This window comes from Octopus sinensis, linkage group LG6, assembly GCF_006345805.1.
Source record: "Octopus sinensis linkage group LG6, ASM634580v1, whole genome shotgun sequence".
Classification (NCBI taxonomy): Eukaryota; Metazoa; Mollusca; class Cephalopoda; order Octopoda; family Octopodidae; genus Octopus; species Octopus sinensis.
The window spans coordinates 114,306,154-114,330,053 of NC_043002.1; the positions used below are offsets into that span (position 1 = coordinate 114,306,154).

The 23,900-nt window shown below is 36.0% G+C and overlaps 1 non-coding gene across 1 annotated transcript; it reads right to left on the minus strand.

Annotated features, from left to right (window-relative positions):
• Positions 1 to 5,200: 5,200 nt before the first annotated feature.
• LOC115213569 lies at positions 5,201 to 5,307 on the minus strand. Its single transcript, XR_003881822.1, has one exon. It is a non-coding gene; the product is annotated as a U6 spliceosomal RNA (small nuclear RNA).
• Between the last annotated feature and the right edge of the window lie 18,593 nt (positions 5,308 to 23,900).

Here is a 23,900-nt window from a genome sequence, read left to right on the forward strand (position 1 = left end):
CCACCTGGAGGACAACAACAACAATAACAGCAACGTCTGGTAGCCAGACGAGACATGGCATCATGCTGGTTCTTCGTATCAACAAACTCCTTCTATAACAAATAGCAATCAAGATAGCATTTCGAAACATTTGAACGTTCAAGAGAAGCATGAAGGTCACAACTACAACCTCGTATGTGATCCCTCGAATGAGTAAACATTGTGTTTGATCACGAAATGTCAGGAAAGTGAAAGTATTTATCCATTTACTTTGTGGAATAAATATTTATCCTTACACACGCGCACGCGCACACACACACACACACTCTCTCTCTCTCACACACACACATGCACATATATCCATTAGATAAAGCCACAAACCCACACGCATTCACACACGTACATGCAATTACATATATCATACATATATACACATAAACATATACACACAGTTACAAATATACACAGTTACAAATATGCATACATACATATATGCATGCATATAAGTACACGCACACACCGCCACACAAACGGACCACCACCCACACGTCGTGGATAAGTCGTCGTAAAAATGTATCTTCCCACTCCCCAATCTCGTTCTCACCATCGTCGTCGTCGTCATCATCATCATCAACAACAAAAACAACAACACCAACGAAAACTACTTCGTTCTGGTTTTTATATCCAAACTAGCAGTATCGCCCGGCGTTGCTCGGGTTTGTAAGGGAAATAACTATATAAGCATTTTTAGAGAGTTATAGCCAAAAAATAGCAAAAAAATGGAAAAAAAAATTATGGTAAATTTTTAAAAAATCGTTGACTCATCGTAGACATTTTTAGAGAGTTACTTCCCTTATATAATACCGAAAAATGCATTAAAATGGAACAAAATGATGGTAATTTTTTTTTAAATCGTAGACTCATCGTAGACGCGCGCTAACACCCAGAAGGGCTTGATATGAATCACGACTATAAGATACCCGGTTTGGGTTAAACTGCATCGCAAAATGTGGGAGTAGTTAGGAATCTAAATCGTAGGAGACAGACAGCACACAACTTCACTTTTATATATAAAGATTTTCATATTAAATCACATCTGCTAAAACACAGCACTGGCAATTCATTTTGGTGCGTAAATATAGAATTTTAATTCTCCCCATCCCCAATCTGTGTGTATGTTCATGTATGTATGTATGTATGTATGTATGTATGTATGTATGTATGTATGTATGTATGTATGTATGTATGTATGTATGTATATGCGTGTGTATGTGTGTGTATGGAAATCATATACAATTTGTTTTTAATATACATACATGTAGTCATTCTATGAAATAGACGCCAAGGAGAAGCCACATGAATTTCAACAGTTTGGAATAACGATGAAACCGATTGGTTTCATTTTTCATTAAAATCTCTCCGCTGGATCGCTTACCTCACCTTTCAGCTGCTAAACTTTAGAACCTAATAGCTTTTTATAGGAAAAAAATGTAAAAAAAGAAGAAAATTCTGGTAAGCATGACTAAATTCAAAGGATGGTACAAGGTTGATGAGCAGGAGGCGGCGAGCTGGCAGAAACGGTAGCGCCCCGGGCGAAATGCTTAGCGGTATTTCGTCTGCCGTTACGTTCTGAATTCAAATTCAGCCGAGGTCGATTTTGCCTTTCATCCTTTCGGGGTCGATAAATTAAGTACCAGTTACGCACTGGGGTCGATGTAATCGACTTAATCCGTTTGTCTATCCTTGTTTGTCCCCTCTGTGTTTAGCCCCTTGTGGATAGTAAAGAAAAATATATGTGTCAACACACGTGCTTTTCCACTGACAAAAGAATTCTCATGTTTAGCATGTTACTATGGAAACAGGCATAAATGTGTCTCTGGCTTACGATTGACTAAAATTACCCCAAATTTTCAAACTTTAATTGCTACTAACTCTTTATTTATCGATTTATTGCAAAAATGATTTTTCACGTCATTCCTAAATCTATAAAAGTGTATCATTACACTGAATATGAAATCAATTCGAACAGACAATGATGCTGGCAGCCAAACCATCTAGATCCTGTTTGCCTTTGATAGAACATTCCCATCAAAATATATATGTGAGCATGCACACACACACACACACACACACACACACACACACACACACACACATGCGCGCGCATGTGTATTCTTGTATGTTGTGTGTTTAGGTCAGTCATAGGCAGCATGTGGAGGCGCAATGGCCCAGTGGTTAGGGCAGTGGACTCGCGGTCATAGGATCGCGGTTTCGATTCCCAGACCGGGCGTTGTGAGTGTTTATTGAGCGAAAACACCTAAAGCTCCACGAGGCTCCGACAGGGGATGGTGGTGATCCCTGCTGTACTCTTTCACCACAACTTTCTCTCACTCTAACTTCCTGTTTCTGTTGTACCTGTATTTCAAAGGGCCGGCCTTGTCACTCTCTGTGTCACGCTGAATATTCCCGAGAACTACGTTAAGGGTACATGTGTCTGTGGAGTGCTCAGCCACTTAATCGTTAATTTCACGATCAACCGGAACCCTCGTCGTCGTAACCGACGGAGTGCTTCCAGCCAACCATAGGCAACCTGAAATCCGCAGGACTTGCACGCATAACGGGGAATAGTCTTTTAGTATTTTTAGTAATGTGGCCCGCCTGATGGTGAGCCATGTCTCACGCGTCCCGCTTCCCGCGAAAAGTTGCCCATGCATGGCTTAGATTGTGAGTAGGTAGGTAGATGGAGAATGTACACGCGGAATTATGTACGGATAGTTTGTGTTCTGAAGCATAGGACAATGAGAAAAGGAAAGAGAGGGAAAGAGAGAGAACGCGAGAGGGAGAGAGAGAGAGAGAGAGAGAGAGAGAGAGAAAGAGTATGTGTGTGTGAGAGATAGTATGTGTATGAGTGAGAAAGAGAGACAGAGAGAGAGACAGAGAGGACAGAGAGAAAGAGAGAAGAGATAAAGAGAGAGAGAGAAAAAGAGAGAGAGAGAGAGAGATGTGATTTCTGTTGTTATCTAAACTTCTTGCCTATCACTTAGATGTCAGCGTTTAGCAATGCACTGTTCTGTTGGCCTTAGCTTTTCTCTTTGAACGTTTTTGTTTGTCCAGTTATTTCAGCCATTTAGACCGGCCATTGAATTCTGTCACCGAGTTCAACCAGTTTGTGCCGTTTTGTTCACTTAACTATTTCAGCCCTTTTAGTTCAATTCAGTAATTTTCGGTCAGTAATCTGTGCATAATGGGTACAGGTTAACATATAAATTAACATTGGGAAGAAGAATATTATTGCTTCCCACTGACAAGTATAAAGCATTAGTTCTCGAAATATGGAAGGGAAGGAAGAGAAGAGAAGGGAAGAAAGGAAGCTAACGATGAAATGCTAAACAAGAGCACGATGACCTCAGCAGCTATTTTACAGCTGGTTATAATCACAAGGAATTGTTCGATGAAGATCTCAGATGTTATGAATCAAATGAAAGTATAGAAAACGTTGTTGAGTCAAAGTGGTAAGTCAAAGAGAAAAAAAATTGGAGGTTAACAGTCAGTACCTATATATATATATATATATATATATACTATATATATATATATATACGATATATATATATATATATATATATATATATATATATATATATATATATATATATATATGTATATAGGGAGAGTTTACGAATAAAACAAAAGACGAAGACAGGTGGTGTAGACAACAAACAGATGTATTAGTATAACGCTCAGGAATAGAAAAAGTCTTTTACGTTTCGAGCCTACGCTCTTCTACAGAAAGGGACACAAAAAAACAAGGAAAGAAAAAAGCGTGTGTAGTGGCTAACGATCTATCATGGCGACACACACACACACACACACACACACACATATGGGTACTGACTGTTAACTACCAGTTTTTATATATTTTTTATGTATATATATATATGTATACATGAGAATGTTGTCACAAAAATAATGCTAAAGCAAAGCGTGTTCGCTGTTTCCAATTTTTTAATGGAAATTCGAACAAGTATTCAATGTGTTTTTAAAGGATTGTGACTCGAGAAAGAGGGATAGACAGAGAAGCTGAATAGAGAGAGAGAGAGAAGGAGAGAGAGAGAGAGAGAGAGAGAGAGAGAGAGAGAGAGAGAGAGAGAGAAAGAGAGAGCGTGAGAGAATAAGAAGCGGACAGAACTGAGAGGGAAGAAATAGAGAAATCTGTGAGAGAAAAGGAAGAGAAATCAATTTAGGAAGATACACACACACACATACACACACACACACACACACACACACACACACACACACATACACACACACACACACATACACACACACACATACACATGAACTTTAGGTTACTTAAAATATGTTTGTGACATATTTTAACTCCTAAAGGCAAATTTACTGCGGTTAATGCTGGAAAAATTCTTGGTTATCGTAAAAGGTGTAAAACACCATAACTTTTCAATGTTTTCTCCTGGCGGACTCCCAGACGCATTTCTGGCTGTGATCGCCGATTTCCCCAAAAATGTTTTTTTTTTAAACCTTCAAGGCTTCTCTCATCGTTTTCAAGTGCATAGTTAAAAAAAGAAAAAGGTACTGAGTTGGGGAGATGGGTTTGAAAAATCACATTTTGAATTTTCTTTATCTTTTAATCGAAAAAGCGTCTCCTAATTGTTTTTAAGTGCGTAATGCAAAAAAAACAAAACAAATTGGACAAAATCGGTCCGGAAGAGGGTGGAATAAGGGTATAAATTTTCAAAATGTCTTTTTTCTATACAAAGCTTTTCCACCATCATTTGCAAAGTATACTCTCTTTACTCTCTTTACTTTCTTTTACTTGTTTCAGTCATTTGACTGCGGCCATGCTGGAGCACCGCCTTTAGTCGAACAAATCGAACAAATCTTTGTAAGCCTAGTACTTATTCTATTGGTCTCTTTTGCCGAACCGCTAAGTTACGGGGACGTAAATACACCAGCACCGGTTGTCAAGCGATGTTGGGGGGGGGGGAGACAAACACAGACACACATCACACACACACAGACACACAAACACACACACGCACACACATATACATATATACGACGGGCTCCTTTCAGTTTCCGTCTACCAAATCCACTCACAAGGCTTTGGTCAGCCCGACGCTATAGACACTTAGCCAAGGTGCCACGCAGTGGGACTGAACCCAGAACCTTTTACCACACAGCTACTCCTGCGCCTATAAAAAATATGGAACGCTTCACGAATTTGCGTGTCATCCGTGCGCAGGGGCCATGCTAATCTTCTCAGTATCGTTCTAATTTTAGAATATGTACCGCCGTAGCTAGTATGGTTTAAAAATTTGAAAAATCCCAGTAAAAATAGACAAAATCCTACTTATGCGGGTGTGCGATTTCGAAAATCTGTCTTGGTATTCTATTGTCAAAATTTCCCAGCAACAAGATACTCAGCTGGTGTGTGTGTGTGTGTGTATGTATGGAATGGAAGCACTCCGTCGGTTACGACGACGAGGGTTCCGGTTGATCCGATCAACGGAACAGCCTGCTCGTGAAATTAACGTGCAAGTGGCTGAGCACTCCACAGACACATGTACCCTTAACGTAGTTCTCGGGGATATTCAGCGTGACACAGAGAGTGACAAGGCCGGCCCCCTTGAAATACAGGTACAACAGAAACAGGAAGTAAGGGTGAGAGAAAGTTGTGGTGAAAGAGTACAGCAGGGATCACCACCATCCCTGCCGGAGCCTCGTGGAGCTTTTAGGTGTTTTCGCTCAATAAACACTCACAACACCCGGTCTGAGAATCGAAACCGCGATCCTACGACCGCGAGTCCGCTGCCCTAACCACTAGGCCATTGCATATGTATATGAGTGTAGGAAAAAAGCCCCCTAGGGCAAAAGCCCCTCAGACCGAAGCTCCACGGTTTTATTTTTGACTGCTTTTTGTTTTTTTCACCTTTTACTTGTTTCAGTCATTAGACTGCGGCCATGCTGGGACACAGCCTTGAAGAATTCTTAGTCGAATGTATCGACGCCAGAATTTTTAAATATTTTTACTTGTTGCTGCAGTTATTAGACTGCAGCCATGCTGGGACATCGCCTTGAAGAAATTTTAGTCGCAGAAAAATCAACACTTTAAAACATATATTTAAAGTCTTTTGTTTTCTTCTCTCAGCACTTACAGATTAATGAGAATGAGCTGACCTTTTAAACTTTGTCCGGCCGTTGAAGGTCTAACAGAATTATGGCGCCAAAGTCTAGTCATCCAAACGTTCTTCTTATCGTTTTCGCGTTTCTACACATTTCTTGAAGTAGATGCTTTTGCTTTTGTTAGAATTCAGACAATATATACATTGAGTAGTAAAGAGTCTTGTGTTCTGTTACTCTATTCTACTTACTTATTTTCGATTGAATATATTTTGCTTAGTTAAAAATTGGAATTTTTGAAAATATAAACGCGATTTTTTCCTCTTCAGTAGAGGAATCTATGAGATTAATTCCGATATTAATTCAATATAGAAATAACGAACTTTTTAAAACAATTCTGTTGACTAGCTTCCCGATTTTCAGTACAACGTGTTTCTGAAGTAAGTATATAATATGTGGAAATTGACGATAGCATAGACATAATTTCTCGTGATGTTGCAGTTTTCTTATTGTCAGATAAAATGTCACCAGACTATTTCTCTGTCATTTATAACTTTACACACACACATACATACACACACACACACATCGTCGACCTAACGTGATACGCACGGACCCGGGTTTCTGGGTATTTACCCGTCGTCAGCGCACGGCAATCACCGGTCTTCGAAGCTATAAGAATTTAGAAACCTTGAGAACGTGAAATGACATAACTCGTTTTAGGGACAGTGAAGATACACGCACACACACACACACACACACACACACACACACACACACACACACACACACACACACACACACACACACACGTATATATAATAAAATTGTATATTCATTCACAAATTAATGCAAATAAAGAAAGCTTGGTCATCTGTACACCTGAACATCATGGCTGCACCAGGAAATTTGGTGTGTATATTCAAAATCGAATTGCTGATATTTGTGTGTATCTTTCATTAGACTACGGCCATACTGGGGCACCACTCTAAAGAATTTTAGGTGAATGAATCGACCGCGAACTAATTTTTTTGAAGTTTGGTACTTATTCTATCGAAACTCTTATGCCGAACCGTTAAGTTACGGGAACGTAAACAAACCAACACCGGTTGTCAAGCGGTGATTGGACAAGCACAGACACAAAGAAACACGCAAATATATACATTTCAGTTTCCGTCTACCAAACCCACTCACAAGGCTTTGGTTGCCCCGAGACTATAGGGTATTGTAGAAGACACTTGTCCAAGGTGCCAAGCAGCGGGACTGAGCCAAGAACCATGTCGTTGGGAATTTAGCTTCTTACCAAACAACCACACCTGCGCATATATATATATATATATATATATATATATATATATATATATGTATATATATGTATGTGTGTGTGTGTGTGTGTGTGTGTGTGTGTGTGTGTGTGTGTAATGTTCGTTTATTTAAAATTAATAGAAGTTATATTAGTTTTGTTCGACAGACAACCGAATCAAAAAGTTATTTTGGAAAGAAAGAAATCAAATGGCTGTAAGCAATCACTCCATTTCTTTCACACACATAAACACACGCACACATATACGCCCACTCACTTCTATGCCGACTTAAAGGCGCAAGTGTGGATGAAAATTATATTTTCAGATAGAACTCGATAAAATTAGAACTTGATAGAATTAGAACTAGAAATTATTAGATAGGAAACTACTATTAAACTTCTTATAACTACATATTATATGCATTTCTGCGTGTAGAGAAGATTGTGAATTACACATGCATTGTGTAGAAACGTGAGCGACGTTCTCAAAAGGATTGATGTACTGATATGCAGATTTGAACAAAATCATTGCTATTTAATGTAAATTTGCTTCTGATTTTGATCGATTGGAATTCTTTCACAACTATCGACATAGGGTTACAGAATACAGTTGGAATAATATTCTGATTGAGTAGTCGCAAATATCTAAATGCATAAAGTATCGGTCACTCTCCTCGGAGATCGTATGCTGTAATTGGTTTGGACAAACCAATGAACATTTTCACTTTTAGTTTGACTGAGGAGAATTTGGTACAAAGAGAATGCAGTGAAGGGAAACAGAACGGTCGAAATAGGTAAACTTATAATTCAGTATAGTTAATTTATCTAGAACGGTTGCTTTGTTGTAAAAATGTGATAATATTTGGCAAGTTTTTCAACTCCTAAAGTCAAGAAAATAAATATCAGTAACGTGTTATATGAACCAAACGGATAAAAAACAAAGCAGTGGTCGTTTCAGTCAGCCAAGAGGGAGATTTATCTTAGGCTGCTGTTGTATTGGGATTCTTGTAGTTCTATAGTTACATTAGCATTTCAATTCTAATTTCTTTAATTTAGCCTGGATTCTAACATTCTTCATTATTCTTTCTTTCTTTATATATATATATATTCTCTTCCTCCCAGTATTGTTTTATATATATATATATATATATATATATATATATATATATATATATATATATATATATATATATATATATATATATATATATATATATATATATATATATATATATATATATATATATAATAATAATAATAATGATAATAATAATGATAATAATAATAATGATAATAATAATAATAATAATAATAATAATAATAATAATAACGATAATAATAATGATAATAATAATAATAATAATAATAATAATAATAATAATAATAATAATAATAATAATAATAATAACAACATTAATATAAATAGTGATAATAACAACATCAATAATATAGGTAGTATAGATAAAAATGTAGTAGAAGATAGTGAGAATAGATTAATAACTAGTAACCCCAGTTTACATAACAATGTAACTACTATTAGAGAAAATAACACTAATACTAATAAAAACTCTAATAATAGAAATGAAATCGAATTGTCCATAAATAATACTAGTACCAGGAATTATCCCCCCAGTTGTAATTGTAGGATTAGATCGAAATGTCAGGTATCTGGCCGCTGTTTGGTCAAAAATGTGATTTATAAATGTACAATAGTGACTTCAAATAACAACTATCTTTATTTCGGTTGTTCGGTAGATTAAAAAAAAAACGTTTAAACAATCATTTTTCCTCCTTTAGGCTCAAACACAAGGCAGGTTGCACAACATTGTCTAGTAAAATTTAGGAACTGAAAACGAATAATATAGAATTCAACCTGAAATGGGATATAGTAAGAAAAGCACAGCCTTATAAAAATAGTAGGGATGGCTGTGAAATTTGTTCTATGGAAACATATGAAATTTTAAAATATAGGAGTAATACAAATCTGTTAAATAACCGTTCGGAGCTCGGAGTATCGCACAACCCGTACGTTTAAATATTTTAAATAATAATATTGTGACTATTCCGAAATTTTTCAAATTCTAATTCTTTATAACCAAATAAAAATGAAAATACCATACTGGTTTTTAATTCAACATACATAGATTACTAAAAAAACTTCATTGCAAACTTGGAATTAAATTCTCCCTTTTTTCTTTTTTTTTTTATAATCTCCTATACTAAATAGAATAAAGTCTATGTCCCTAAAGAAACTACTCAGTTCACCTTGATTATCTCACTTCCACTTCTTAATATATCATTAACCTAGGATATTTTTACCTAACTAATTAGCCTTTCTCCGCAGGTAGTAAATACTATGTCTAACAGATTCTATATTTTAATTCATTAATAACATTTCACTATCTACGAAATCTGAATAATTTACTCTTCTTAATTACTTCTCTTCATAACAATAAATCACCTTCTACTAAACCTATGAAAACCTTTCTTCTCGATTACTCCTCTTCCAGTTTTCCTATTATATATATTTGACCCCTAATATATTCACTTGATTAATAAAACTTTTGTCCTCAGTTAATGAGTATTATGCCTACTCATAATAAGTGATAGATTTTCTCCAAAATGAATAAATATTAGATTTATAATTTCTCCTTTAATCCAACGTATCAAAATTATTCAAAATCTACCAGCTAAGTATAAAGTTGATGTATTAAAGAATCTCTGTATTCGCTATAAGTGGTCACTGTGACCTTTTGACATTCACCTAGTTTTCCTAATACAAATTCTATTTGCCAAATAGTAGTAAACAGCCTCTGTAGCATTACAACCCTTTCGCTACCTTAATTTCTTTATATAAAACTTTTACATCTATTTCACCCCTATTTCTATAAATAGAAAATCTTTCTTGTCTCTTTTCAATTGATCCTTTTTCCCAAACCTTCTAGCAGTTCAAAACAACTGAATATTCTGAATATTCTTCAGTCAGTTGATAAACTCTACTACCTAAATGTTCTTAAAATTTAAATCGACATCTTTGTCTATATATCTACCTTCTCTATAATGTTATCAATTGATATGAAAATTATGTATTAATGGAAAACCTCTATTAATGGCTGATGATTGGTCAACATTTTAAAATTGTTGTAAAACTTACAACATTTAATAAAATGATGTAGCGTGAAACAATCGTACCAAATTACCGAAGTTATTCTTGTTACTTATTTTGATTATATATATATATATATATATATATATATATATATATATATATATATATATATATATACACACAACTTATAAGCGAGGGCTAAAGAAGATTATTCCAAAGCCAATATACTGATTTTCCACATATAATCTACTTGCTATAGAAATTGAACTGAAGTCGGGCAAACTAACCGTTAGAATATTTAAATTTCGTTATCTCTATATTAAATCAATTTCGGAATTAATCTCATAAAGGATTCATTCTTCATCGGTAGAGCTTACGAGAGAATATAATTAAGATACTATATAAATTGAGATAGGGGTTGTGAGTGCAACCCACCATGGGATAACATATATCCAATATACTGCCAGTAAAGCACCCAACAAAGCTAATACATAAATGTTAAGAATTGCGATGCAATTAATTCATTTATTTTATTATATGGGCGAAGGTAAAATGTTTTACCACAAATTCATAATACAAAATAAGAAAATGGAGAAATACACCTTAATCAATAATCAACTACCAGATAATACCCATTCACATAATTTATTAACCAACTACATATGAACATCAAGGTCAAACATAATAGTACAGAACAAAACAGTGCACATCAATGAGTAATATGATACAATAAGTACAATATGTATAAATAAGTATAAATATAGATATAAACTATATCTTACAGTTGTTTCAACCATGTAGATATGAGTATCTCATTAGTTAGTTAGTTAGTTAATTCTTTAGTTAATTCTTTGGCTCAAAAACCAAAAAGCAAGGCCATGCTCATATTAGCTATGTGTGATAAGTTAATATGTGGTTATAAATGAGACACTTACAAATATACCCCAAGGCCTCTTCAGAGATTTTAAAGTACAATCTAAATATGAATATCAGAGAAGGTACACCCATACAAGAATGGGTATATATACATTATATATAATATACACATACATATAAGTGTATATACCCATGCACCTATATATATATACACGTATATACATAATAATATATAATAATATACATACATATATATAAGGTTACAGTTAGTCAAATCAATATATTAGAATATTACAATATACAAACATACACATATCTATATGCAAATGTACACATACAAAGTCAAGAGTTCATTATATTAAGTTACAAAATGCCATTAATATTACTATTATTATCATTATCATTATTATTATTATTATTATTATTATTATTATTGTTGTTGTTGTTGTTGTTGTTGTTGTTGTTATTATTATTATTATTATTAATAATAATAATAATAATAATAATAATAATAATAATAATAATAATAATAATAATACCAGTAAAATAATATGTGCATTACGCGGCTCACAGTACATATTAGGTGGAAAAAATCAGATAGAATACATCAACAGCATAATATAGTGAAATAGTAACATAATAATAATAACAACAGTTGATTATTGATTAAGGTGTGTTGCGCCTTTTCTTATTTTGTATATATATATATATATATATATATATATATATATATATATATATATATATATATATATATATATATATATAATAAAATTACTAAGTCTCTCTAAAGGAGATTACGGCAGCGTTACTGGAAATTAATAGTTATCGCCATACATATATGGCAGTCTTATAAATATAAGACTAAAGCTGTCGCTGATTAGCTCCATGAGGCCACCGCCTCAAGCTAGCTATTTGACACACAATCTGCGTCCATTATAAACCTTCGAACAGGGGAGGTCAGCCGCTTCATCCTGCCAGTCAAACAGCTGCAGACATGTTTCAAGGTATTTGCCCTTTATCAATGCAGCGTATTCAGACCCAGCAGGTGTTGCTACTGACTGTCCCTGTTCGAAGAATCTAGTTACCTGGTTTCAGTGGAATACATCCACTTGTTTTCAATAATAGAAATATGAGAATTTATCTCATGGTATCTGCTACAGAATAGTTTCTTCTAACAGAATATCTACGTTTAGGTGGGATTAGATATTAAATGAAAATGTTTGAAGTAAATTATATTATTGTAATTGAATTTGCACCTTCATTTTGAAGCCAATCTTAATAAAGGGTAAATAGGGTAACGTAGCCCGAATCACAATATGACGGAAAGAAGTATGGGAGTGTCAAGGATGCATTCGATATGGATTTGTTCGAAAGGGCAGACGGGGGACAAACAACAGCTTTTCCCACATTCAGTCTATGTTTCTCCCATCCGAAAGGTAACTGCGCAGCCAGATTTACCAGAGAACAGTCTTTTCAGAGAAAACAGTGTTGATGCCCTTAACATCGGCAAAGACTTCGCCCGTGTTTCATTTAATATCATGACAAAGTTGCTCACCTATGTAATATACTCACCTGTCATATATTGTAAGTTTTCTCTACAGTACATGCCGATGGGGGCGCTCCCCATGACTGATGTTCTATCAGCCCTGGTGTGCCTCATGGTTCGGCTGTATCTTCGATGACTTTTTCTCTGTTACTTTTAGCATATAGCCTATGAATGCGATATCACCTTTTATTTCTCCTCAAACTTTTGCACGCAGAAGACAAAACAGTACTGTATCTATTATATAAATTGATATGTAGATACCGACGGTATCAGGGCGTATATAAGTCTTGAAAAAAATTATAAAAATCGATTCCAGGTGAGAATGCGATCGATAAAGCCGTGGGAACGTGCATTTGTATGCACAAGTACATCAGTCGAAATCCATCTTTTGCTGGTGTCTCAAATTTAGGTTAAACCAGTGTTTCTCAAAGAGGAGGCCTAAGGGACGGTCGGACAAGTTGTTTTGAGAAAATTTGGCTTAAATGTTTGACAACTCAGCACCGTCCATTGGATGAGGGGCGTTTTGCTCGTATATGTATATTTTTGTTCCGTAGATTTTGTACTATTATACTTCTATACTTAATAACCATTAAATATCTGATATTTAAAAAAAATACTTATTCTTTTTAAGTTTAGAAATGTATTTTTACGAGTAAACCTAGGAAACAATACCAATAAATGAGACCGTAATTATCTTCCTGTTTTATATTGTATGACAAGAGAGTGCCTGATAGAAATAGCTTTTAATCTGTGAATTATAAATGGAACCATGTCATTAACGTTAATCTGTCCGGTCGATCCTTTTGAAAGCAACACAACCCTGATTATTATGTAATCCAACTGGTGAAACTTATAGTACCAATTAAGACCATCTAGTAAACTGTATTAATGTTGCTATCTCCGGTATTATACTTGATGTAAATACATCGCTGAAAGGTAATTTACTGTCGAATTCGTCGAGAGTTGATACTGCAGTAAATTATATTCCAACGATGTATTTATATTGAGTATGATACACAGATGGCTATTTTTATTACTGCTTGAATTGGATATAACGGATTTATGTAAGGACGTGCGCGCACACGCGCGTTTTTTGAAAAGAACGGGCGCAAGTATGGGAGCTGGCAGAATCGTTAGCACGTCGGGGGAAATGCTTAGCGGTATTTCGTCTGCCGCTACGTTCTGAGTTCGAATTCCGCCGAGGTCGACTTTGCCTTTCATCCTTTCGGGGTCGATAAATTGAATACCAGTTTCGCACTGGAGTCGTTGTAATCAACTTAATCCCTTTGTCTGTCCTTGTTTGTCCCCTTTGTATTTAGCCCCTTGTGGGCAATAAAGAAATATATAGTAAGAGGGATCCGGACAAAAGCCCCCAAGACAAAAAACCCTTAGGACAAAAGCCCCATAGTTAAGGTGTGAAAGGGAACAAAAGCCCCATGGTTATACTTTTCGGTTATTTTTAGTTATTTAGAATTTTTAGTTGAATGTATCGATCCCAGAATTGTTTTTTTCTTTTTTACATGTTGCTTTTCACCTTTAACTTCTTTCAGTCATTACATTGTGGCCATGCTGGGGTACTGCCTTGAAGAATTTTTAGTTGAACGCATCGATCCCAGACTTTTTTTCTTTTTTGCTTGCTGCAGTTCTTAGACTGCAGCCGGTCATACTGGGGCACAACCTTGAAGAATTCTTAGATGTCTGTATGGAACCTAGAATTTTTTAAAGCCTGATCAAAACCACTTCTGCGATATATTTCGTTTTTCTTTTTACTTGTTGCAGTCATTAGACTGCGGCCATGCTGGGGTACCACCTTGAGGAAATTTTAGTCGAATGTTTCGACCCCAGAATATTTTAATGATTTCAATCAGCACATGAAGTTAAGCGTAGAATGTCTCTTCACATGCTAGAAATAACAACCAAATCTTTATAATTTTTGTTATAATTTCACGTAAACAAAAACGGAAATCACGGTGGTAAAAAAAAAAATTCCTAAAATCCAATTTCTAAGTAAACGAAATATATTCAATCGAAAATAAATAAGTTGAATAGAATAACAACACAAGATTCTTTACTATTCAATGTATATATTGTCTGAATTCTAACAAAAGGGAAAGCATTTACTTCAAGAAACGTGTAGAAACGCAAAAACGATAAGAAGAACGTTTGGATGACTAGCTTTCGGCGCCATAATTCTGTTAGACCTTTAACGGCCGGAGAAAGTTCAAAAGGTCGACTTATTCTCGTAAATTTGAAGTGCTGAGAGAAAACAAAAGACTTTAAATGTATCATAGGTGCAGGAGTGGCTATGTGGTAAGTATCTTGCTTACCAACCACATGGTTCCGGGTTCAGTTCCACTGTGTGGCACCTTGGGCAAGTGTCTTCTACTACAGCCTTGGGCCGACCAAAGCCTTGTGAGTGGATTTGGTAGATGGAAACTGAAAGGAGCCCGTCGTATATATCTATATCTATCTATCTATCTATCTATCTATCTATCTATCTATCTATCTATCTATCTATCTATCTATCTATCTATATATATATATATATATATATATATATATATATATATATATATATATATATATATATATTTGTGTATGTGTGCGTGTCTGTGTTTGTCCCCCAGCATCACTTGACAGCCGATGCTGTTGTGTTTATGTCCCCGTAACCTAGTGGTTCGGCAAGGGAGACCGTTAGAATAAGTACTAGGCTTAGAAGAATAAGTCTTGGGGTCGATTTGCTCGACTAAAGGCGATGCTCCAGCATGGTCGCAGTCAAATGACTGAAACAAATCATGGAAAAAAATATGTTTTTCAAAATGCTGATTTTTCTGCGACTAAAATTCTTCAAGCTGGTGCCCCAACATGGCCGCACTCCAATGACAACAACACGTAAAAAGGTTTTTAGAAATGAAATTTAGCCCACGTAACAGGAACATGGGATCTTTTCAATCTCAGTCACAGATTTTTTAATTAGTTATTTTAAACTAAACAGTTTGAAACTTCGGATACTGGTTGCATGTGTCTCTTAGCGTTTTTGACAAAATTTTGTATCTTAGAAGTTATTTCGTGTTAAAGTTGTCGTATTTAGGTAATTTTAACCAATCAATGACGTGTATTCAGCTGAAGAAAGTTACTGTTGTTTGCGAAAGTAATGGAAGAGCAACAACTTCCGGGTCATTGGGTCATGAAAGAGAGAGAGAGAGAGGTGGGAGAAAAGTATAAAAGGTACGAAAGGTGGATGAGAAAAATAGAAAGTTCTTTTATAGGGAACTAGCATTATGACCCATCGTTGCCGGGTCATAGTGCATGTATATATGTATATATATATATATATATATATATATATTTCTTTACTGCCCACAAGGGGCTAAACATAGAGGGGACAAACAAGGACAGACGAAGGGATTGAGTCGATTATATCGCCCTCAGTGCGAAACTGGTACTTTATTTATCGACCCCGAAAGGATGAAAGGCAAAGTTGACCTCGGCGAAATTTGAACTCAGAACGTAACGACAGACAAAATACCGCTAAGCATTTCGCCCAGCGCGCTAACGTGTCTGTACATATTACATGTACATCTATATATATATACATCTACACATAAAATACAAAATACAAAGTTATATCTTGATATCGCTAGTGATAACAATACACAAAATATATAACAGACTGGAATTGATAGCCCGTCTCTTGCAATTTCGATCAATTGTATCTTGTCCTCCCTCTTGTATAGAAGTGTGGCTACAATCCAGCCTACCTCTACTTCTGGTGGGGGGTGGATTTTTAATTTTTATCCGGGACGTCCTACGTCCCAGATATAAAGGTAAAAATTAAATATTTCCACTTTGCAAGGTTCGAGTCGAGTACTCCCTTGCACGCTCCGTTGACTCGAACCTTGCTTCTATTGTGGCGAATTCACCGCCTCTGGTTAGATATCTTTCATAGTCGCACCAAGACACTTTTCGAAGGTGCTTTCCTCCAGGTGTTCAAAGCTTTTTTCTCTACATTGTATACTTTATAGACGACTAGCATTAAAGACCCGTCGTTGCCGGATCATAGTGCTAGTGCATGTATATATGTGTATATATATGTGTACATGTCACATGTACATCTATATACATACATCTACACATAAAATACAAAATACAAAGTTATATCTTGATATCGCTAGTGATAACAATACTCAAAATACTCTCTTGTAATTTCGATCAATTGTATCTTGTCCTCCCTCTTGTGGCTACAATCCAGCCTACCTCAACTTTGGGGGGGGGGGGCTTAAAAATTTTTTTCCTGGACGTCCTACGTCCCAGATATAAAGGTAAAAATTAAATATTTCCACTTTGCAAGTTCGAATCGAGTACTCCCTTGCACGCTCCGTTGACTCGAACCTTTCATAGTCGCACCAAGACACTTTTCGAAGGTGATTTCCTCCATGTGTTCAAATTTTCTTTTTTATCTACATTGTATACTTTATAAACAATAGTCTTTTCTTTAATTTAATTTTACTATTCCATTTCTGCACACTAATTTTATTTTTAATTTATTCCCATTCATGTGAAACCACTTATTCAAGTTCAAGTCATTGATGCAATTTTATACCAATTGCTATTTTTACTTTTGTTATGTTACGATTATATTATACTTTAGTTTGATTTTAATTATTACTTACTACATATAATTCAATTGTTATTATTATTTTTATTGTTAAAGTGAAAGTATCTGACATAAAATAGAGAAATGTTTCTGTTTCACTTTTAACACGTAATACTGAAATAGTGGAGAAGATATGATATTGCTATGGGCTCGCTCTAGGCAAGACGTTGAACATTTTTTGTGCCCATGGAACTACATGGATCCTAAGTAAGGCATGTGTAAAATTTGAATGAAATTGGTTGTGTAGTTCTCAAGTTTTAGGGAATTGTAGTGGAGAAGATATGATATTGCTGTGGGCTCGCCCTAAGCAAAAAGTTAATTTTTTTTTGCCGATGACACTCCCCGGACCCTAAGTAAGGCATGTGTAAAATTTGAATGAAATTGGTTGTGTAGTGCTCAAGTTTTATGGAAACACACAGACAGACACACATTCTCAGTTTTAAATATATATAGAGATACATACGCGTGTGTGTGTGTGCGTGTATATTTTTTCCATCTTATCCAATGTGTTCTCTCGTTTATATAATGTTAGCGTGCATGCAAATCAGACTAAAACATGCGTATAATCATCCACACACATACACACACGCACACATTAAGCCACCGGTGTGCTTGTAAGATTTTTATTTGTCGGATCGCTGCGGTAAAAATATGTTAGGTATGGGTTCTGTTCGAAAGATAATGAATTGGGCCATAAAATATCGCGTCGTTAAAATTATGGTTTTATTAACATTCAATAAAATTGAATGACATCTGGAATGCACCGAGAGTGGTCTGCGTTAAGGAAAAAAGTATATTCGCACGAGGATTTTGGTAAGTGAAGGAATTTGCAATTGATTTGATGGGAGTCAGAACCGCAATATCAGAGGAATGTTGTGAGCTGGTGAGGAGTCAAAAAACGCGGTGTGAATAACGATAAAAGTTCTAAAGAGGAAGGAATTAGATGATACATTCGCCGTAGAACCACGAAAAGAGATACAGATAACGTGACAAGTTTAAATATTGCGGGGAGGAAGAGGACAATATAAAAGATGGTATAATACATCAAACACCCACGCATATAGTTACAGTTACGATGACAGGTTAAAGTATTGGTGAGGAAAAGGGAATGGGGATTACAGCACGAGGAAGGAGTAAAGCGGGAAAAGTTTGGGCGAGATTAATGTATGCAAACCCAGTTACACTGATACGCATTAGATTCATACGCATCCATGTTTACATGCTTTCATCTATATTTACACAAATTACTCTCTCACTCTCTTTACTCTTTTACTCTTTTACTTGTTTCAGTCATTTGACTGCGGCCATGCTGGAGCACCGCCTTTCATTGAGCAACTCGACCCCGGGACTTATTCTTTTGTAAGCCCAGTACTTATTCTGTCGGTGTCTTTTGCCGAACCGCTAAGTAACGGGGACATAAACACACCAGCATCGGTTGTCAAGCAATGCTAGAGGGACAAACACAGACACACAAACACACACACGCATATATATATATATATATATATATATATATATATATATATATATACATATATACGACGGGCTTCTTTCAGTTTCCGTCTACCAAATCCACTCACAAGGCTTTGGTCGGTCCGAGGCTATAGTAGAAGACACTTGCCCAAGGTTCCACGCAGTGGAACTGAACCCGGAACCATGTGGTTGGTAAACAAGCTACTTACCACACAGCCACTCCTGCGCCTATGATCTAATGTACATTTCAGTATTATCTTCATGGCAAATATAATTTGCCAATCTTTCGAATTTAATATCAACTTCAAATTTTGGCACAAGGTCAGTAATTTCAGGGGGTGGGGGTAAGTCGATTAGTTCAACCTTAGTACTCAACTGGTAATTATTTTATCGACGTCGAAAGGATGAAAGGCAAAGTCGACCTCGGCAGAACTTGAACGTAAAGGCGGACGGAGTGCTGCTAAGCATTTTGCTCGGCGTGCTAACGATCCTGCTAGCTCGCCGCCTATTTCGAATTTAATATTAGAATGAGAAATTTTATGCAGTATAAACTGATGACATTTCACCTCAAAATATTAAAGGACCAACTGGTTTGCTACAGTCCTGGAGAGTAGTGTCATATGACTCTGCAGCGTGACTAGACAACATAGCTATTCCGAACTCTCGTTCAGCAATTAAGTTAACAAACAGTAATCCTTTTAAGAATGGTGCTACCAACTAGTTCGTGAGGCACCGGTGTGAATCGGGTTCACCTCTCTATTATATATAATTCATTCGGATGCTGCAGTATCGTATTTTTTGTATTATAGTGTATCTAGTGCAAATCAACACCCACCTCCAAACTATTCCCACAAAAGCTGAATTTCAACACTGCGGATATTTGGTCTATTTTACTCTCCTACTGTCGACTCTCCTCCCCCGTGGTATCTACTTTATTCCTGGTGGTCTGAGCCATTAACTATTAATTGTCTTAAATAAAAAAAAAACACTTTATAAGAGAGAAGAAAACGGATAAATATAGGATATTTCATTTTCTCTTTTATTGAGATTAAACATCAGTTCAATTATTTCTTTTAGTACTTGAAAAATGTCTCTCTTTTTAGATAAATTTGATATATTGATAATATTACAAGGTTCCACAAAGCACAACACTAAACTATTTATACATCAAAGTATTCACTCTTACAACACACAGAGAAGAGCTAATGTGTACGCATATGTGACCACGCGCACGCTGACACACATACACAGAACTCAGGAGTCGTAGGTTGCTGATAAAGCTATGAAAAAAGAATATATAATGTCTCTCTCTCTCTCTCTCATTCCGTGCTCACACACATGCGCTCACGTATACTTCATTTTTAGATATCTGAAAAATCTATCATCATTATGATGATCATCATCATTATCTTAAACCTCCTTCTTACTATTCATATTATGATCAGCAAACGTTGGATTAAATACTTTGTGTTATTTCGTTGCAACTCTATATTCCCAGTTCAAATCTTGCTAACTTAGTCAAATGTAATCAACTAACTTGCTCCCCTCAAATTACTGATTATGTAGTTAAATTAGAAATTATTATAAAGGGTGGTAGTTTCGCAGAATCGTTAGAGAATCGGACAAAATGACTTGCGTTATGCTTGACAACAATATCTGGTCGATTAGCTTTGATCTCCTTGTCTATATATTGACATATCCCAGGTTACGATTACATCACCATTTTCAGAGATATTGTCTGAAATATGTTTATGCCATCTCTTTTCTGTTGGTACTTCATAAGGCTGGTATAACTTCCAGAGAATGTTAAGTTTAAGTTCTGTCACGTCCGTGGATATATTCTTTCTTGGCTAAGACTGGGTGCCAGAGACAATATGGTTAATAGTTTCTTCTTCGTCTTTATTTATTTTGCATCTACTATATTCTGCTTCATTATATGTTTTTGTGGTCTCTAGTTGGGAGGCTTTGATCTTGTACCAAAATCAAGAACTCTTCTATCACTGCTTTAAGTACGTCTTTTCTCCGCCGGGTTTGAATTTTTCTTTGTCTATTTCCACTCTGTTCAGCTTTTTACGGTCTTGGCCAATGTAGGGGCTTTCTTTGACATCATTTTATCATGGCATTCTATAGCATCAATTATGGCTTAGTTACTACTACTACTACTACTACTACTACTACTACTACTACTACTACTACTACTACTACTACTACTACTACTACCACTTATTGAGGTAATCGAGATAGTTCGGTAAAAAGATTTTAAATTAATTTATTTGAAGGAAGAAACGTATGTACATTTATCTTTTTACTTAGTGTAGAGAAAAGGCCTGATTTTTAGGTATCCTGAAAAATTATGGTTTACTCGTAATGTTAGTAAGCAACGATTACGCCCCAGAAACAAACAGCACAGAGCCTAATAAAGTCAATAGTAAGAGTAATATTAAAGTTTTTCTATCATTACGAAGCAGAGCGTGAGACTCGACATAGGAGGTCGGCTTCCGGAAAAGAACACGGAAAAGAACATGTTACAAAAACTAATACATTCATAACCGAGAAATACATCAAGGAAAGGACAAGAAAAGTGACTCAGTTTATCCAAGAGCGGAGAGGACTTCTATATACCTTCAAAGAAAGAAATATAGTAAGCCTTGACCGATTTGTGGCACAATGTTTGCGACATCGACCGAGGAAAAGCGTACGATTTTTAAGATAGAGGACAGAAGGAGTGGAAGAGAGAACTGATGCTCCACTCACTTGCATACAGGATAATGCACTGTATCTAAAGAGGCGTAACATAAAGGTCACAGGCCAAGACATTGGTGCGGGCGTTGATCCTTAGTTCATCTTTGGGATCTTTTCCTTTTGAACGGCAGATGTCAACACAATTTCTAGTTAACTAAACACTTTTAAACTTCGTATACTGGTAGAATGTGTTTATAAAACATAATTTTTTCTTGGCTTTATTGAGAAAATTCTATAGTTTGTAAGATATTTCGTCTGAAATTTCGAGCATTTCGGCAATTTTAACCAATCGCTGACCTCCATTTGGGGTGAAAAGATTCCGTGCTGTATGAATATGTTCCTTGTTTAAGAAACAGATTGGGATTATTTACATTTGCGAAGAAAAAAAGATACCCTTCCCCCACCCCTAACCCTAACCCTAATCCTAAAATAGATTGAAATGCAATAGATCGATACTAGGGCCATAATTATGGGTGACATTTTCATTTGACACCGCTAGAAAAAAATCCCATTTTCCGTAGCGGTGTCGTATGAAATTGTCACCCATAATTATGACCCTAGTATCGATCTATTGCATTTCAATCTATTTTAGGATTAGGGTTAGTATTAGGGGTGGGGGAAGGGTATCTTTTTTTCTTCGCAAATGTAAATAATCCCAATCTGTTTCTTAAATAAGGGACATATTCATACAGTACGGAATCTTTTCACCCCAAAAGGAGGTAAGCGATTGGTTAAAATTGCCGAAATGCTCGATTTTAAAGTGGAAATATGTTACAACATATAGAATCTTCTCAATAAAGCCAAGAAAAAAATGATGTTTTATAAACACATTCTACCAGTATACGAAGTTTAAAAGTGTTTAGTTAACTAGAAATTGTGTTGACATCTGCCGTTGGCACTCTACGGTCAGGCGGAGGGTGCAAAAGTCCCACGAAATGTGGTAGGGTTGGGTCTGTGTGATTTTGCAAGTTTTGACGACCACCAAAGGCTACAAAGCTCTTTCGGAGCAGCACTCTCCTGTGAAGGCAGGGAAAGAAATCTGTTAAACCAGTAATGCAGAGAAGAAAGCCGAGTTGTTATATGAGGGATTGTACCGAGTGATCTTTTACATGGCGTCTGAGAATGGGGAGTGGGAGTGAGGAAGATATACTCAAACCAGAGACCTGGCTCGAATGCTTTCAACAATGAGAATTCGCATTATATGAGTTTTAGCAAGAGCACGTGACGGTGAGGTGCCCGGGAACAGAGGGTGCAGGTGGTGCGCTTGCATCCTCTGTTACTTTTTATTCTTTTACTTGTTTCAGTCATTTGAATGCGGTCATGATGGAGCACCACCTTTAGTCGAGCAAATCGACCCCAGGACTTATTCTTTGTAAGCCTAGTACTTATTCTATCGGTCTCTTTTGCTAAACCGCTAAATTACGGGGACGTAAACACACCAGTATCGGTTGTCAAGCGATGTTGGGGGAACAAACACAGACACACAAACACACACACGCACACACACACACACACACACACACACACACACATACACACACACATATATACACATACATATATACGACGGGCTTCTTCCAGTTTCCGTCTATCAAATCCACTCACAAGGCTATGGTCGGCCCGAGGCTATAGTAGAAGACACTTACCCAAGGTGCCACGAAGTGGGACTGAACCTGTAACCATGTGGTTGGTAAGCAAGCTACTTACCACACAGCCACTCCTGCGCCCAGAAATTTTCGCGGATGCAAAATCAAAATTTGCACCACAACATACTTTCCAGTTTTACAAAATAGTGTATAAAAATTGATCTGTAAAAAGTTGCTTGAAGTCAGGTTTCTTTTCAAAACAAGAACAGATGACAAAAATAAATTTAAAAAGTCTAAAATGTTTACTGATGATGCTGGTCATAAAATTCCCAAGGGAATTCTCTTCAAAGTTATACTACTGAACTAAGGCACCGTCAGTATCAAAATAAAAAGTATATATATAGTGTCCCACAGTTTGAAATACTTGCAATTTGTATTTTTACTGCTCGTGTTTGCTTCGTTTCATATATTCCCGAAATTAA